Here is an 18,932-nt window from a genome sequence, read left to right on the forward strand (position 1 = left end):
TTAACACGCCCAAACAAGGAGAAACTCAAAAATTTGTGAAAGAAGAACACACAATTGTCCTTAATCAACTTGCTTGAAGTGTTTTTAGAATTAAAATAGTCTTGATCCGAAAGAGTTTGCCAAAAAGCATCATTGTCAAAATCCTTAGGCCTATCATAAAAATCAGAAGTAGGGAAACCAAACATATTTCCCATTGCTTCATAGTCAATGGTGTAAGTTATACCATTATTCCTAAAAGAGATTGAAGTTTTCTTCTTGAACTTGTGTCAACTTGTTAGAGATAATTATAGGTAGAGAATCGCCTTCGCCTAAGAAAGCGTACCTCAAATGACTTGGTAATTCCTTAAGTTCTAATTCAGGTGGAACTACAATCGAAGGCGGAACTGGTCCATCTTCACGAATCAAAGGTTCTGGGTTCTTATCTTCTAGTTCCTCACTCATTATAGGTTCTATTATTTCTTCTTTCTGAACAATGTCATTTACACATTCTTCAATTAAATCAAGTTTCATACAAGCGAAATCTTCCATAGGATATTTCATTGCTTGGTTCATATCAAACTCAATCTTATCATCTCCTATCCGTAAAACTACTTTCCCTTCCGACACATCAACTAGAGCACGTCCCGTGTTCATGAACGGTCTACCAAAGATCAGCGGATAGTTAACGTCATAAGCAAAATCTAAAATAACAAAATCGGTAGGAAAAATAAATTTGTCAACTTTAACTAAAACATCCTCAATTATACCGTATGGTCTTTTAGTGGTTTGATCCGTTAATTGCAAAACCATATTGGTACGTTTGATATCTTCTTCTAAGCCTAACTTATTAAAAATAGATAATGGCATCAAGTTAATGCTTGCTCCTAAATCACAAAGACAACTTGGGAATTCAATATCTCCCAATTTACACGGAATGGTAAAACATCCGGGATCTTTGAGTTTAGTAGGCAAATTACTTGACACAATTGAACTACAATCTTCAGTTAGTGAAATGGATGAAATTCCTTCCCAACTGTTTTTCTTTGAAATTAAATCTTTGAGGAATTTACCATAATTGGGAATTTGCGTAATTGCATCCATAAACGTCAAATTAATATGCAAATTTTTAAGTTTGTCTAAAAATGTTAAAAGTTGTTTATCATAGTCTTTATTGCGAACTTTGTGTGGAAAAGGTGGTTTGGGTACAAAAGTTTTTGTACTAGAGTCAATTGGTGCATCTTTTTGATTTAACGTATCTTCTTTGGGCTTTGGTAAATCAGTTCCAGGTAAAGTCGAATTTCCGAGCATTTCCAGACCTGAGTAATTTTTCCCTGAACGAAGAGTGATAGCCTTAACATGCTCTTTCGGATTTTCTTCCGTATGGCTTGGAAGACTTCCATCTTTGCGGGATGGAATTGATTTAGCGAGTTGTCCAATTTGAACCTCCAAATTATGGATGCTAGATGATTGGTTTTTAATAAGCTGATCGAATTTATTCTCGATCCGTTTAAAACCATCATCGTGATTACTTATTTTTCCGCTCATAGCATCGATAAATTTGTCAATTTTAGAAGATAAAGTGCTAATCGTATCTCTTGATTGATTTGGATAATTAGTAGTACGATTTTGATTAGCATTAGCATTGTTATTATCTCTCCAGTTAAAGTTAGGATGATTTCTCCATCCAGGATTATATGTATTGGAATAAGGGTTATTAGTTTGGTTTTGTCCTTGGACAAAATTTACCCGTTCAATTTCACTCATACCTTCGTAATCCACATCCGTTTGGATTGGTTTACCATTAGGATCACACGGTGCCATAAACCTATCAATTTTGTGCGACAAGGCAGAAAATTGGGCTTGCAACATTGCTACTGGATCAAGATTCACTATACCTTTAACTGATGATGTAGTTGAGGATGATGGTTTCGCTACTGGTATATGTCCACGTTCCGCGGGCCACATACTGCTGTTGATTGCCATTTCCTCTAAAAGTTCTCTTGCTTGGGCAGATGTTTTCTTTATGAATAACCCTCCAGACATAGCGTCCAATGAACCTCTAGTTGTAGGATTTAATCCATTATAAAATGTTTGCATTAAAAGTTCAGCGGGAAATTGGTGGTGTGGGCATAAACGTTGAAGTTCTTTAAAACGTTCCCAAGCCTCATAAAGAGTTTCACTATCATTTTGAGAAAAAGACGTTAACTCTTTAATGACTCTTGCGGTTTTTGCTAAAGGAAAACATTTTGATAAAAATGCTTGGGCTAATTGCTCCCAAGTCTCAAATGATGCGGCTGGCATAGAAGTCAACCACTTTTTGGCTCGATCCTTCAAAGTAAAAGGAAAAAGGCGAAGATTGATCGCTTCCGCAGTCACATTTGGTATTTTAAAAGTATCGCAAATTTCTAAGAAATTTGTCAAATGGGTGTTAGGATTTTCGTTAGGTAACCCGTAAAATGTTACGTTATTTTGTAACATATTAAGCAACGCATGCTTAATCTCAAATTGATTTGCATTAATCTGGGGTCTAACTATACTGTTTGTTACACCGGCCACTCCTGGCCTAGCGTAATCCATAAGCGTGGCCATAATTTCTGGCTCGGTAACTCTGGTTTTTATTTGAGTCTTGTTTTTGTTTTTGTTTTTGTTTTTGTTATCCTTCTTGTTCTTCTTGAGAGTTCTTTCTATTTCTGGATCAAAAGGATCTGGTGACGTGCCCGAACTTCGAGAACTGCGCATGAACTTGAAATTTCGCATGAACTGAAACTACCTTCGAAACAGAATTTTGAAAAACAAATATGTTAGTAACCTGATATAATTAAAATATAAAAGTTTGAATAAGTATAAATAAACCTAGATTCGAAATAAAATATGAAAAATCTAAATTTTTGTCAAAAATTTTGGCGTTCCCCGGCAACGGCGCCAAAAACTTGTTGAGCGATTTCCGCAAGTGCATGGTATACGCTTGTAGTAATAAAAGATATCGATCCCACAGGGAACGTTTTTCAACAAAAACTTATTCTGAATCGGTTAAATTTACTTTTAAGGTTTATAATATGGAAAATCGTTTAATCGGTTTTGGTTTTGAAATTGCTAGAATAAGAATTAGATTAGAGTATGAAGATGTTAGAAAATATCTGATTTAAGAATGGATTTGCAAAACAGGAACGTTTTAGTACTTTTGGAAAAGTAAACAAGTATATTCGTTTGCATTAAGCAAAGAAACAACTTTAAACTTTGTATGAATTATAACGATGAAATAAATGACGGAACCTCTAATTAATTGGCTTTGAACGCGACAAAACCCTTATCCGGGATAATTGCCCTTAACCAAATTAAAACTCTACCGAGATAATAATTTGCCTAAGTGTTCAACAAAGTTTCCTTGTAAAGATTTTGAATTAAACTACGTTTTAATGAAAACACCAGCAGTCACTTTAGTGGATTGGTTACCATAAGTGCTGCATAAAAATCTATTGAATAGAACGGACTTTATTAGATGGAATATAAATTGATACAAGTTTACAGAGAACATGGAGTATTGGAAACATTCGACGGCGTGCAAGTAAACGGGTTGTCAATCCTTTCCTTGGGTTTCGTTAGAGGTTGTCAGGCTCCGGAGTGGATCCTCTACTCAATCTTCTCGCTGAATCTTCGTAATAGAGACTGGGGCGGTCTACTACCAAAATGTAAACTAAACTGGAACAATGTCTAAACGCTACTGAATTTGTTATTATTTTGTAAACAATGTGTGTACATCATATTGCTTTTTACAGAATCGAAATCTAACTTCTGAATCACTTGACTCAGAATTTCTGCATAAATTCTATACTAGTCTCTTTCTTCTACACACATCACATTTTTTTTCAACTCTCCATCAACTCTTTATTTATAGATGTTGAAGAGTCTTGATTGAAGTGTCGTGTCCGTTGTGAAGGATCGTATCTGTTGCGAAAGGACGTCTTTATCCACCCAAACGAACGCGTTTCGTCGATAACGAAAGTGTGTAACTAGGCTTCTTCAAACTCCTGCTCGTACCGAGAATATTAAATTCTCTACCGAGAATGGGGGAGCATTTATTTGGTCTTCGAACGAAGGGAAGGAGGGGCTGAGGAACGCGTGTCGCGACCGAGAATGTAGGGGCCGCGGTCGCGGTACGGAGCGTTTTTCACCTCTTCGGCTCTCGTTCGTGTCCTCGACTTGGCGTTATTAATTTTCGTCGTCTTCGACTCCTTTTGTAGAGTTTTTATTCTGTTTTTGAGCTCTTTTTACTCCTATTTGGATTTTACCAAATATTTATGTACCTTGCATGAAAGAAACATATTCGGGAGTAAAAGTATTCTAAATAGATATAAACAGCACGAATTCATAGCAAAACTGATGTAAATATTAATGAAATTTTAGGTGTATTTTGGGCTTAACAGTCAGCATGGACCTTCTTGCCAAGTTAGCTAGAAAGCAATTAGTTGAGGGATTACCCAAGTTAAAATTTGAAAAAGATCAATTGTGTAAAGCTTGTCAGCAAGGCAAACAAACTAAAAAGTCATTTCATAGTAAAAATATTGTCTCAACCAAGAGACCATTGGAATTACTACACTTGAATCTTTTCGGACCTATTCAGCCACTCAGTTTGGGAGGTAATAAATTTTCCTTGGTCATCCGATAATCAAAACAGAAAACTATTAACTTCCGAAACATATATTTATATATACAAATTATTTTCAAGCCGATTTTAACAATTAAAATCAAGTGGGATTCGGGCCGGGGGCCCGAAACTGGGCTGCTGCGCACGCGGCTGCCGCCGCGAGGCAGCAGCCGCGCGACAGCGGCTGGTCGCGCCGTGAGGCGTGACCCGAGCCGCTGTCGTATTTATTTATTTATTTTTTTTTAACATATATATATATATATATATATATATATATATATATATATATATCAGATTTTAAAACGGTTTTAAAAACGATTTTCAGAAATAGGAAAAACTACAATAGATTTCCGTTTTATCTTTTAGAATTAATAAAACTAATTTTATTAACCTAACTATAAAACTAATAGATTTTGTTATAATGATTATCAACCGAAATAATTAGGAACATACGCATAATCTATTTTAATTAATAATTAACTAAAATTTATTTATCTTTAGAATTAATTAATCAAACTATTTGTTAATTAATCCTAACCATAAATATTTATTCAATCCTATTGAAAAACTTCTAAATTTTCATATATGAAATAACGGATTTAACGATGGCTCTGATACCACTGTAGGAAATTATGCTAAGGTATAGCAGCGGAAATATAAACAAAATTTAGCCTACTTCCTTTTAACCATAGGATCCGTTAATCGTTATTTCATATAAAGAGGGATAAGAAGAAATACCTTTTGAAGAACAATCTACCGTTGCAAACGAAGTGCCCACAACTTCAAAAGAGATGGAAACTGTTTACCAATCCGCCCCTATCCGAAACAGACCTTCCATACCTCCGAACGACAATCCCTTCGGTGGAAACGTGGAAGAATATGTCTAGAAGCTACTGTCCAAACATCGCGACGATCCAACGGTTCAATCTCCGGGAATCCGCGAAATAGTGAACTGACCTGATGTAGGTGAAGAAAAAAAACGAATTTCTCTCATTTGTTTGTTTTTCCTTCTTTCATGAACACAGTGAGATTAAGTTAGAATCAACCGTATGAGATGCAACCAAAATAGATTGCCTCTAATTAACCAACACAAGATCAAAGAGAAAGAAAGATAGATGAAATTAATCGATCGATGGAAGCCGTATGAATTCTTGTCCACGAACTAGGGGATGCGAAATTCACTTTCTCTCTCTAAAGGAGTATTTCGAAAATTACCAAGAGGGGATGGTATGATCTATTAGTCGAAATTCATGTAGTAGGGGGTATATATAATAACTTGTATCTAAACCCTAGTTAGATAGGAATAGGTTACTTAATAGGAATTCAATTCGGAATAGGATTCCCAATTATTATCTTATTATATATCTAATATATCTAGGATAATAATAAATAACCTAATTGGATAATAATAGGAGTATATTAATCTAATTAAAACTCCTAACTTAATTATCTCTTAATTAATTTAATTCACAAACCTAATCAAATTAGGATTAATGGAATTAAAATAATTCCTTACTTATTATATATAAATTTCGGCCCCCTCTATTTAAATGGGCCTTACTGGGCTCAATTGGGCTTCCATCTATTAATGACATCCATCTCTCTTTTGGTTCCAAGTCTTATGTGTGATCCATTAGGTTCTTACTACTTCTGGCCGTATGCAACTATTAAATTAATTTCTTCAAGAATTATATTTAATCCTTGCATAACTGAATGATGTATTGAGTATGTTATTGGCAAGTCTGTAATCATTCCCCCAGAGTCCGTTAAGAAGACAGGTTGATTCTATCGTTAACCCTTCCGTATTAGTTACGGTATAATTCGATCCTTTATCAACTACATCCTTGAACTGAATCTTATGACTATAGGTGATGTCAAGTCACATATAGCGAGACGTTCGTTTTACTTGTATAGGCCGAGTCAACTCAAATAGATAGGTTAAGTGAAATCTGTATTTCTTACTCTTAAGCTATCACCTTGCAAGGATTTAGAGTCGAGTCTTCCACAAGCGATCCTTGGATGTATCTCCCATTAATCGGGAGTGATAAATGCTCAATCCAATGTATAACTACCCTGACATTACCTCCTGTGACACCCAACCTTTGCAGTTCACACCCCAGAGTCATCTCTGTTAAGGATCGTGGGACCGCAGGATCAAAGTCTCACATTCAGTAATTCAGGATGACCAATTAACATTCCTTTGAGTCTGAGGATTAGTTATACCTATTAATACCAATGAGATGAACAGGTGACAAGGATGAATCTACCCATCCTGTTATCTCAAATCTGATCCCCAATCCTAATGAACGACGTTTCATCGGATCTATGTAACTGTCCAGATATCTATATATATGAAGCTTGTGAGATCAGCTTTCTGTCGGACAGAAGACATTGTTACATACAAGTGTCAACCGTGATATATCAATCCTAAACATATCACTTGACTTGGGGTGGTTTTAAGTTTATTAGTTTATTATAAAGTTTTATCTCACTTCATTCTTGTATGAACACTTTGTAATCACTTTAAACAAACTTACGGATTTCCTTTTATTAGACTTTATTTAGTGCTTAAAAGGGATTGTCTTTATATATAGTTATAAAACATATATCTCATTAAAACAAATTATATAAAGAACAATTCATTTACATTAAGTTTGTATCCTGCAACAATTGTCTATAGGACACTAAACCCCAACATACTCCCACTTGGACTAAAGCCAATTGTTTCTAAAACTTATCCCAGTAGAAGTTAAATGACGATCATGTACTTTCTGGGTTAAAGGCTTTGTCAATGGATCTGCAACGTTGTCCTCTGTAGGTACTCTTTCTATTCTCACATCTCCTCTAGCCACAATCTCTCTAATGATGTGGTATCGCTTAAGGTAGTGCTTGGATGCATTATGAGACCGTGGTTCCTTTGCTTGCGCAATGGCTCCATTGTTATCACAGTACAGAGTAATGGGATTGACAATGTCAGGCACCACACCTAGTTCTGTAATGAACTTTCTAATCCAAACTGCTTCCTTTGTTGCTTCCGCAACAACGATGTACTTTAACTCGGTCGTAGAGAAAGCTACGCTTCCCTGCTTGGAACTCTTCCAACTGACCGCGCCCCCATTCAAGATAAACAGGTATCCTGATTGGGATTTAAAATCATTCTCATCTGTGAGATGACTAGCGTCTGAAAATCCTTGTATTTTCAGATCTCCTTCTCCGTACACTAGGAACATGTCTTTAGTCCTTCTCAAGTACTTAAGAATGTTCTTGATGGCAATCCAATGCTCGTCTCCCGGATTCCCTTGGTAACGACTCGTTACAGATAACGCGAATGCTACGTCAGGTCTAGTGCATAGCATAGCATACATAATCGAACCTATCGCGCTGGCGTACGGGACTACAGCCATGCGTCGTTTGTCATCATCAGTTTTAGGACATTGATGATTGTTTAACTTTACTCCATGTAGCATGGGTAAGTTACCTCGTTTCGATTCAAGCATGCTAAACCGATTTAGCACCTTTTCAATATATGTAGCCTGTGAAAGATCAAGCAGTCTTCTCGATCTATCTCTATAGATCTTTATAGCAAGTATATAAGCTGCTTCACCAAGGTCTTTCATTGAGAAGTTACCGGATAACCATACTTTTACCGACTGTAATAGAGCAATGTCATTTCCCATTAACAGTATATCGTCCACATATAGTATGAGAAATGCTATAGAGCTCCTACTTGCTTTCTTGTAAATGCAAGCTTCTTCGCAATTTTGTTCGAAACCAAATTGTTTTATGGTTTCGTCAAAATGCTTGTTCCAGCTTCTAGATGCTTGCTTGAGTCCATAAATGGATCTCTAAAGTTTGCAAACTTTATTTGCATCCTTTGATATGAAACCTTCAGGCTGCATCATGTATACATCCTCAAGCAGGTTTCCATTTAGGAAAGTTGTTTTCACATCCATTTGCCAAATCTCATAATCGTAGTGAGCGGCAATAGCAAGCATGATTCTGATTGATTTGGACATAGCAATAGGAGAGAAGGTTTCGTCATAATCAACACCTTGTTTCTGACGATATCCTTTCGCTACCAGCCTAGCCTTGTAGGTGCTAACCTTTCCATCCATGTCAGTCTTCTTTTTGAAGATCCATCTGCACCCAATGGGAATTATCCCTTCGGGTGGATCAACCAAAGTCCACACTTGGTTAGTATACATGGAATCCATTTCAGAATCCATGGCCTCAAGCCATGCTTTAGAATCTGGACTAGTAAGAGCCTCTTCGTAGTTTTCGGGTTCGTCGTCTAACACGAGAACCTCGTTATCATCTCCCACTAGAAAACCATATCTAACTGGGAGTTCACGAACTCTTTGTGATCTACGAATAGGTGCCACTAGAGTCTCATCTAATGGGACTTCTTCGGGTACCTCAACCGCTTCTGTTGTTTCAGTCGGTGTTTCTTCCTCTTGAACTTCGTCGAGTTCAATCACGCTTCCCTTTTGTGTTTCTTCGAGAAACTCTTTCTCTAAGAAGGTTGCGTGCTTGGATACTATTACTTTCTGATCATCTGGATGATAGAAGTAATACCCTTTGGTTTCCCTGGGATATCCAACGAAGAAACATTTATCAGATTTAGAATCTAGTTTGTCGGACGCTATGCGTTTGACATACGCTGAACAACCCTATACTCTCATAAATGAGAACACAGGTTTCCTACCAACGAACAATTCATATGGTGTGGAACTAGCGGATTTAGTTGGTACTCGGTTCAGGGTGAAGAGGGCAGTTTCTAAGGCATAGCCCCAGAACGTCTTTGGAAGTAAGGCCATGCTCATCATGGATCGTACCATATCTAATAGGGTACGGTTTCTCCTCTCGGATACACCATTGTGTTGTGGTGTATAGGGAGGTGTCCATTGTGAGCATATCCCACATTCAGTTAGATAATTCAGAAAATCATCAGAAAGATATTCGCCACCTCGATCGGATCGAAGCGTCTTTATTTTCTTTCCTAATTGATTTTCTACTTCATTCTTGAAGCATTTGAACTTGTCAAAAGCTTCTGATTTATGCCTCATCAAGTAGATATAACCATATCGAGTATGGTCATCTATGAAGCTAATGAAGTATCTGAATCCTCCTCTTGCTTGGACCGACATAGGACCACATACATCTGAATGAATGAGGCCTAGAGTGTCTGATACACGCTCACCTTTATTGCTAAAGTGTGTCTTTGTCATTTTACCTTTTAAACATGATTCACATGTTTCCAATGATTCAGGATCAATTGGATCTATAAGCCCATCTGAATGTAGCTTTAACATGCGTCTCTTGTTTATATGACAATGCCACAAGTAAGTTGAATTATCTAGCTTATGTCTTTTGGTATCAATTGCGAAAACAGAAATCAACACATAAATTCCATTTTGTGATATTTCTGAGAAATAGAAAATCGAATCTCTATAAAAATTGCAATGTTTGTTCTTTATAGAACATACCATATGTTGGAGTACCGGCTTTTCCCTTCTGGAGGGTAGCTCGGTATAAAGAACAATTTCTCTTCCAATGCCCCACATCACCACAATAGTGGCACTTTCTTTTGGGCTTCTTCACTTCCTTTCCCTTAACTTTAGTGGGCATGGCTTTCTTACCTTTCTTGGGATGTTTAGGATTGGGAGAATTCCCTTTCCTCTTCTTTGATCCCTCTATGACAAGAGCCGGTATAGCCTTGTCTTTCTGAATATTGGGCTCAACTAACTTGAGCATATTTGCAAGCTCTTCAAGAGAGGTTTGTAAGTCATTCATCTGATAGTTCATGATGAACTATGAATAACTCTTTGGGAGGGATTGAAGAATTAAGTCTACACTTAGTTTGTTATCCATCGCGAATCCAATACTAGAAAGTTTGGTAATGTAGCCAATCATCTTGACATAATGTGTCATTACAGATGTGCCCTCTTGCATCTTGCAACGATATAGCAACTTGGATATCTCGTAGCGTTCGCACCTGGTCTATTTCCCAAACAGTTCCTTTAGGTGCACGATGATGGAACATGCATAGTTGCCTTTTTAATGCCGATGTCATCGATGCAAGTATGATGCATCCGGCATGATCGTCATCAGCCTTGTGCTTCTGGTAAGCATCGATTTCCTCGACGGGAGCATCATCTCAGGGATAGGGGGTATCGATGTATCAAATACATACCCTATTTTATCGAACTTCAAAACAATTTTGAGGTTGCGATACCAGTCGGTGAAGTTTGAACTATTCAACTTGTTATCGGTAAATGTATTTTGCATATTGGTGTTAGTCATGATTTTAAGAGTGTTTAATTAAACTGAGAGTGAGAAAGAGTAAACGTATGTCATTCATTTGCTTTAAAGTATAACAATCTAAAATTATAGGCCTTTTAATTTATTTCAGATTGCTCCCACTATTTTGCCAAATTAATAGCCCTTCATATTAATTCGAAGAATTTCACAAATCCTTTAGTGAGCTAGGATCCTAACTCCTGAGATTTCGCCTTGAGTTTGCTCAACAAGCTAGTCTCATTTGTTAGGTAGATTCATGTAATCAATCACATCTTGAATGTGACTCCTAGGTTATTGGGTTACTAACTACATTAGTAACTAATATGCTATTCACATTAATCCCAACCATATTGCCCATTAGTTTATGACAACATGAGTTTGCTCATCCAATTATCATAATCTAATTTAAGTATTACCCCATATTCATGAAAGAATGACTTTTGATAATTCAGGTGTTACCATAAGACCCCGAGCTTGAGTTTTCTCAACAACCTAAAGGCCCCCAGTACTGCCGGCTGAATTATAATATTAGGGAGCGGCAACCGATTTTAATAACTTGCTTATTTACTTAACTTTTTAACGAGGGATTTTATTTAAGTCTCATAATCTAACTTAGTCTTGATTTGCTTTAGCATACATCAGGCACACATACATTCACATACATTAGCGTTATGGACATATCATCTAAATTATTCCGTCGAGCCAGAGACGGAATAAAAGGGCAAACCTAAGGAAATACTAACTATTACATATTTCTCTTTAGGTCCTCCGTCTTGTCCATGGCGCCTTGAAATTACATATTAATTTCTATACTACTATAAGAAAACTTCAATTGAATTGAAGGGAATCAGATGAGAGGAGAAATTACAATAGATAGTAGAAAGGCAGGACTCGCAGGCCCCATTTCAAAAATACCAAAAGACTAAAAGAGGGTCCAAATATGTCCATAACTCCAAACATGCATAGACTCAATTAAATAAATTTAATTGGTTGATTACATAACGGCTTATGTAATATTTAGGTTAATCACATTAACACGTCAAATTAACTTTCATCCAATTTTACTTCTAATCGTTTTGTATCTTTATATTAATCCTTAGATTAATATAACCATATAAAACGTCGATTATGTATGTCCCAATTATTTTGATTTCAATTCATTTAACACTTTGATTTACAACTTGGTAAAAACAAACTTTTAAACGAATTTTTCATCCGATAATCAAAACAGAAAACTATTAACTTCCGAAACATATATTTATATATACAAATTATTTTCAAGCCGATTTTAACAATTAAAATCAAGTGGGATTCGGGCCGGGGGCCCGAAACTGGGCTGCTGCGCACGCGGCTGCCGCCGCGAGGCAGCAGCCGCGCGACAGCGACTGGTCGCGCCGTGAGGCGCGACCCGAGCCGCTGTCGTATTTATTTATTTATTTTTTTTAACATATATATATATATATATATATATATATATATATATATATATATCAGATTTTAAAACGGTTTTAAAAACGATTTTCAGAAATAGGAAAAACTACAATAGATTTCCGTTTTATCTTTTAGAATTAATAAAACTAATTTTATTAACCTAACTATAAAACTAATAGATTTTGTTATAATGATTATCAACCGAAATAATTAGGAACATACGCATAATCTATTTTAATTAATAATTAACTAAAATTTATTTATCTTTAGAATTAATTAATCAAACTATTTGTTAATTAATCCTAACCATAAATATTTATTCAATCCTATTGAAAAACTTCTAAATTTTCATATATGAAATAACGGATTTAAAGATGGCTCTGATACCACTGTAGGAAATTAGGCTAAGGTATAGCAGCGGAAATATAAAAAAAATTTAGCCTACTTCCTTTTAACCATAGGATCCGTTAATCGTTATTTCATATAAAGAGGGATAAGAAGAAATACCTTTTGAAGAACAATCTACCGTTGCAAACGAAGTGCCCACAACTTCAAAAGAGATGGAAACTGTTTACCAATCCGCCCCTATCCGAAACAGACCTTCCATACCTCCGAACGACAATCCCTTCGGTGGAAACGTGGAAGAATATGTCTAGAAGCTACTGTCCAAACATCGCAACGATCCAACGGTTCAATCTCCGGGAATCCGCGAAATAGTGAACTGACCTGATGTAGGTGAAGAAAAAAAACGAATTTCTCCCATTTGTTTGTTTTTCCTTCTTTCATGAACACAGTGAGATTAAGTTAGAATCAACCGTATGAGATGCAACCAAAATAGATTGCCTCTAATTAACCAACACAAGATCAAAGAGAAAGAAAGATAGATGAAATTAATCGATCGATGGAAGCCGTATGAATTCTTGTCCACGAACTAGGGGATGCGAAATTCACTTTCTCTCTCTAAAGGAGTATTTCGAAAATTACCAAGAGGGGAGGGTATGATCTATTAGTCAAAATTCATGTAGTAGGGGGTATATATAATAACTTGTATCTAAACCCTAGTTAGATAGGAATAGGTTACTTAATAGGAATTCAATTCGGAATAGGATTCCCAATTATTATCTTATTATATATCTAATATATCTAGGATAATAATAAATAACCTAATTGGATAATAATAGGAGTATATTAATCTAATTAAAACTCCTAACTTAATTATCTCTTAATTAATTTAATTCACAAACCTAATCAAATTAGGATTAATGGAATTAAAATAATTCCTTACTTATTATATATAAATTTCGGCCCCCTCTATTTAAATGGGCCTTACTGGGCTCAATTGGGCTTCCATCTATTAATGACATCCATCTCTCTTTTGGTTCCAAGTCTTATGTGTGATCCATTAGATTCTTACTACTTCTGGCCGTATGCAACTATTAAATTAATTTCTTCAAGAATTATATTTAATCCTTGCATAACGGAATGATGTACTGAGTATGTTATTGGCAAGTCTGTAATCATTCCCCCAGAGTCCGTTAAGAAGACAGGTTGATTCTGTCGTTAACCCTTCCATATTAGTTACGGTATAATTCGATCCTTTATCAACTACATCCTTGAACCGAATCTTATGACTATGGGTGATGTCAAGTCACATATAGTGAGACGTTCGTTTTACTTGTATAGGCCGAGTCAACTCAAATAGATAGGTTAAGTGAAATCTGTATTTCTTACTCTTAAGCTATCACCTTGCAAGGATTTAGAGTCGAGTCTTCCACAAGCGATCCTTGGATGTATCTCCCATTAATCGGGAGTGATAAATGCTCAATCCAATGTATAACTACCCTGACATTACCTCATGTGACACCCAACCTTTGCAGTTCACACCCCAGAGTCATCTCTGTTAAGGATCGTGGGACCGCAGGATCAAAGTCTCACATTCAGTAATTCAGGATGACCAATTAACATTCCTTTGAGTCTGAGGATTAGTTATACCTATTAATACCAATGAGATGAGCAGGTGACAAGGATGAATCTACCCATCCTGTTATCTCAAATCGGATCCCCAATCCTAATGAACGACGTTTCATCGGATCTATGTAACTGTCCAGATATCTATATATATGAAGCTTGTGAGATCAGCTTTCTGTCGGACAGAAGACATTGTTACATACAAGTCTCAACCGTGATATATCAATCCTAAACATATCACTTGACTTGGGGTGGTTTTAAGTTTATTAGTTTATTATAAAGTTTTGTCTCACTTCATGCTTGTATGAACACTTTATAATCACTTTAAACAAACTTACGGATTTCCTTTTATTAGACTTTATTTAGTGCTTAAAAGGGATTGCCTTTATATATAGTTATAAAACATATATCTCATTAAAACAAATGATATAAAGAACAATTCATTTACATTAAGTTTGTATCATGCAACAATTGTCTATAGGACACTAAACCCCAACATGGCTTCCGGTAAAAACGAAATCCCTAACTTCACCACTCAGCTTGGCCAAACCTCTGGCAAACCCACTCAAGCTGACCCCGCCGGTTCAACAAAGCCAGTAGAAAGGAACATGATCAATGTCCATAAGAAGGTCAACAACTTGGAGGTTCTAAAATGCAGATGGTTCTCTCCAGGACTCATCACTTCTAAGAAACCGTTCTGTGACTGGATCGAGAAGAACAAATGGACCGGTCTCGTCTCACTCACCGGAAAAACATACCCTAGGCTGGTTAGAGAGTTCTATTCCAACATGTTTGTTGATGAAGAAGATGCTGACTATTTGGAGACCACGATCAAAGGACAGAAAATCACCATAACCCCTGCCTATCTAGCTACTCTGCTAAACTTACCAGACGAAGGAATGGAGTTTAGGACAACAAAAGAAAAGGTACCAAAGGAAAAGCTTGGCCAGATCAAGGGGTTCTGCAAACCCAAAAATTACAGAGGAGAAATACCCAGTACGAGTATGGGTCAGAACCAGAAAATGGCACACTACATCCTAACAAACTTCATCTTCCCTAAACTCAACTCAGCTTCCTCTGCCTCCAATTTTGAACAGTGCTTCATATGGCACATGTTGACCTACACTCCATTTAACATGCTCGTCTTTCTGGTTGGGGCTCTTCAACGCAGTGGAAAGAAGCTCAGGCTGGGTTCTCTGATCACTAAGATCATTGAGGACCAAAAGATTGAGACAATCAATGAGACTGAAAGCTGGGGGAATGAGATTACAGCCGCCTTGCTGGTTGGGTTACTATACAATCAGCCGTTAAAAGGATTTGAATAGGTTGAAGATGAAGAGGAAGAAGATGTTGATACTGAACAGGTTGAAGAACCTAAGTCAGCTGAGCCTGAGAAAAAGAATAAGAAGAGAAAGGCCATTGAAACATGCTCAAAAGACATCAATACTGTCCCAAAGAAAGTAAGACTAGTGTCTCAGGAAAAGAAAGCTAAAGCTGACCAGGCTAAGGAGAAAGCTGAGTCGGCAGAGAAAAGAAAGAGGCCAGAAGAGCCTGAGGATGAAGGAGAGGAAACTCCGGAATCCCCTTTGATGAAAAGGAAGAAGGTTCATACCTTAAAGACAGTTGAAGCTAATCCCTTGGATTGGGTTGTACCTCCAAAAGGTCATGGAATTGACCTAGACCAAACTCATGCTGAGCCGGTCAAGGATGCTGAGCAAGAAACTCCTATTGAGGAAGAAGTCAATACCGAGCAGGAACAACCTACTGATGTTGAGCAACATCAGGATGATGCTGAGCGGAGAATTGAGGAAGAAGAAAATGTTGCTGTTGAGGATCACGTTGAGCAACATGAGAATCCAACTGTGGAAGAAGAGATAGTTGATACTGATGAGGAGGTTATTCATGCTGACCCATCTCCTCCTAAAGAAACAAGGCTCAAGCGGCTCAATAAGAAAGCCCATAAGACTCCAGCTCTTGACCTCCTTGCAGACTCTCCTCTTCAAGAACCATTTACTGACCTATCTGAGCTACAGTTCACGTACTTTGCAAATGATACTGAGTCTCCTTCAAAAGAAAAACAAACCTCTATTACTCAGGATGGGGAACAAGCCAAAACCTTTGAAAATCCAAATCCAACTGCTCAAGATGGAACAAATCCTGCTTCCACTTAACCCACTCAAGTTGAGCAGGTCAACATGACTAACCAAACTCCACCTCCAACACAGCATGTTGATAAATCAGCTCCTGAAGCCAATCTACATCAAAGTCCTGTCACCAATCAAGATGATCAATCTGGCAAACAGCCAACTCCACCACCATCAAGCTCAATTCCAGCCTCTGAGACAAATGCTGCTCAATTCACATACTTGAATGCTACTGAGTCAGGACGACGAATCATTGCCTCTACTCAGTCCTTGCTTCAAGATTTGAACCCTCCTTAAGTTGATGCTACTCGATCTTCTCATGTTGAGTCCTCCCAACTGTCTGGTATCACTCAGCTTCTCAATGAACTAAGAGGACTCAAGGATCTTGTAAGTGTTATGACCACCGTTCAAACTCAGCAACCCAGGCAAGACCAAATAGCAAAGCTGACTGAATTGGTACTCACAATGGTGAACCATCTGAACTCGCTTGAAGGAAAAATCCAACAATTGTCGGAAGTTAATCTAGGGTATGCAACTTCCACTGAGCTTCAAGGCTATTTTGCTAAGTTAACTGCAGAACTGACCAAATCAAGCGCAACTGGCAATCCTGAGTATGCTACCTCTGCTGAGTTACAAGACTGCTTTGCCAAGCTAACTGCTGAACTGACCAGTACGCGTGAATTAATATCTTCTACCTCTCAGTGCACCATTGACCAACTGAGTGAAGCGGTAAGTCTACTTAACGTCAACAAGGCTCAGATGGATGTTGACCCTATCACCAACGATCAACTCTTGAGTTTTTCTCAAGCCATTCTGAAGTCTATACGGATCAACAATGCTTAACGCATCTTTTATGACTCTGCCATGCTCAAGATGTACCATCAATCTTTTGCTCAGCTCACCAGCTCGCTCACCTGGCTTAGCAAATCTCATGAATGCCTCCTCAGCATGATTAGCCGCTCTATCAGGATTCCTCATGATGTCGAAGCTGACAGTGTTTCGGTCATTAATGGCTTGTGTGAAAGTACCAAGAAGATCCAGCGTTACTCCACGGCCCTCTCCTCTGCTGCTCGTAATGATACCTTCGTTTATAAACCTGATGATGGCAAAACGGGGGAGAAAAGCCAAGACGGAACTCAGCTTGCAGGTAATGCCTCAGGAAGTAAAGATAAAGGCAAAGGAGTATATCGAGCTGACCATCAAGCTCAGGTCAATATGAGGGAAAAGAAGAAGAACTAGATATAGCTTAGTCAATGTTTAGAACTTAGCATAGAATCTTTCCTCATATGTTTTTGCTTAATCTATAAAATTGAACAAACAAATTAAGAAGTAAAACATACTCAGTATACATTAACACTAAAACACTTATGTAATAAACTGAGTAACAACATACTTCTAATATTTTTGAAAACTGACTTAAATCCAATTAGCTCAGATCTTGAAAAATCTAACATTAAACTAAGTCAGTATACACAAATGTCTTAAGGTTAATTCAATTAAATCTTGGAAGGTTTAGAATTAAGTTAAGACAATATGTGCAACCCTTACGGGGGAGTTATTTCAAAAATAAATCAATCATGGGGTAACTTATAACTGAGTTCCATAATTATGTATTTTGCCAACATCAAAATGGGGGAGTTTGTTGAAACACCTTTCCACAAGATTTTGATTTGACAAAATCATCCATGATTAAGAGGCAATTAAATTTAAATGCTTTGATTTAATTGTACTAATGTGTTTGTTCAATATTGAGTGCAAAAATATATATATAAAGTTAGACAGGACAAAAGTCAGCATAAGCCAAGCTGAGTGGAACGGAACTCAGCATAAAAGAATAGAAGCTGAGTGGAGTAGAACTCAGTATCAGAAGTCTCCTTCAAAGTTGCCAGAACGAAGCTGGCTAAATTAGAAGACTCCTTCAGAATTGTATAAACAGAATGGAGCTGACTAAGAAGGAACTCAGCATGGAAGTTGAACATTCGAAGATAACGAATGAAGCTGAGTGACAGTCAGGATAGCATGAAGGATCCGTTCACTAAAGGACAAAGTCTGCCAATCTTCTGCACCAATAATTGAAGCCTCGAAAATACACAGAAGACTAATTCCAAGAAACATGGGTCAATGGATTATTGGTAAAAGACAACTGCCACAAAAAGACAAGTCTGTAGGAAGAAGACAAGGCTGACACCTGAAGAAAACAGATGACAGGATTGGCCTGCAAAACTGAAGCTGACCAGAAGCTGTCTACTAAAAGAGCCGTTTTGGAATCAACGGACACACCAAATTCAAATGGTCTAATCTCCGGAATTCATCTATAAAATGGACAAGGATTTCACTTGGACATTGGCCGAAAAAAAGAAGAAAAATCCAAGAGAGAAATCTTCAAAGCACTCAAATACAAAGATCTTACACCAAATCTTCTATTCTTTGTGTAAATGCTAGATTGATTGTTTTGTAATCATCTA

General features: G+C 37.2%; 1 non-coding gene across 1 annotated transcript; it reads left to right on the top strand.

Moving 5' to 3' along the window:
• The first annotated feature begins 2,092 nt into the window (after window positions 1–2,092).
• On the top strand, window positions 2,093–2,199 carry LOC136201573 (small nucleolar RNA R71). Its single transcript, XR_010673920.1, has one exon. It is a non-coding gene; the product is annotated as a small nucleolar RNA R71 (small nucleolar RNA).
• Window positions 2,200–18,932: the final 16,733 nt, after the last annotated feature.

Source organism: Euphorbia lathyris, chromosome 7 (genome assembly GCF_963576675.1).
Source record: "Euphorbia lathyris chromosome 7, ddEupLath1.1, whole genome shotgun sequence".
Lineage (NCBI taxonomy): Eukaryota > Viridiplantae > Streptophyta > Magnoliopsida > Malpighiales > Euphorbiaceae > Euphorbia > Euphorbia lathyris.